The sequence below is a fragment of the Silene latifolia genome, chromosome 2 (genome assembly GCF_048544455.1).
Source record: "Silene latifolia isolate original U9 population chromosome 2, ASM4854445v1, whole genome shotgun sequence".
Classification (NCBI taxonomy): domain Eukaryota; kingdom Viridiplantae; phylum Streptophyta; class Magnoliopsida; order Caryophyllales; family Caryophyllaceae; genus Silene; species Silene latifolia.
This window is the reverse complement of record NC_133527.1, coordinates 78,385,128-78,386,132: the sequence shown is the minus strand read 5'-3', so window position 1 is coordinate 78,386,132 and position 1,005 is coordinate 78,385,128. Positions and strand designations below refer to the sequence as shown.

Below are 1,005 nucleotides of genomic sequence, written 5' to 3'. Positions count from 1 at the left end.
GTTTGTTCTAATTATTTTCAAGTTGTTTGATATTTTGCATGTCTAGAAGATCACAAAGTAACTTGTTACCCTTTGATCACGAAATTGAAAGAACTTTGACAAATAATAGAAGACTTGCTAGAGGTACTTTAAGAAGTATTGCTGAGGTTGTAGATATTCAACCAAACACTATTGAGTTCGTCAAACCTTTTGGAAGAGAAGGTGAGGAGAACCCAACACAAAATCCAACACAAAATCAACCCCAATGCCTAAATTTTCATCACATTCCGTACCAACCAAGGAGAACCTACCCAATGGTACTCCCACACCACAACACTTTACCGGAAACTTCATTGCCAAATCCACATTTATCCAATTAGTCGAAAGAAGCCAATTTGGGGGGATGCCTAGTGAAGACCCTCATTCTCACATGGGGACTTTTTGTGACTATTGTGATGCGATTTCACAAACCGGTGTAACTCAAGACCAAATTTGATGGGTCTTATTCCCTTTTTCTCTAATTGGCACCGCAAAACAATGGTTGAAAGGCCTTGATAAGGCTACTCTCGGAATTGACTCTTGAAAGAAATTGGCTCTAGCTTTCTACAAAAATTCTACCCACCGGAAAAGACTAACATGCTAAGAGCTGAAATTACGGGCTTTAAGCAAAGAGATGAAGAATCTTTGTATGAAGCGTGGGAGAGGTTCAAGGGAATTTGTCGCTCATGTCCTCATCATGGACTTAGAGAGTGGTTCTTGGTACAACAATTTTGGAATGGTCTGTATGAAGACTCAAGAAACATTCTCAACATGGGATCAAATGGTATGTTCACCGAAGTTGACGATAATCAATTTTGGAACAAGATTGAGGAAATGGCGGTCCATAATTCACAATATAGTAGACCTCGCAAGGCTACTAGAGGAGGAAAGCATGAAGTGGACTCTATTACTCAATTGGGTGCTCAACTTAGTGCTCACATTGATACCATCAACGTGAAGTTCGAAAAAGCAATGGCTAGACTTGAA

At 39.7% G+C, this 1,005-nt stretch overlaps 1 non-coding gene across 1 annotated transcript; it reads right to left on the bottom strand.

Moving 5' to 3' along the window:
• Nucleotides 1–615: 615 nt before the first annotated feature.
• Nucleotides 616–722, bottom strand: LOC141645513 (small nucleolar RNA R71). Its single transcript, XR_012544994.1, has one exon. It is a non-coding gene; the product is annotated as a small nucleolar RNA R71 (small nucleolar RNA).
• Nucleotides 723–1,005: the final 283 nt, after the last annotated feature.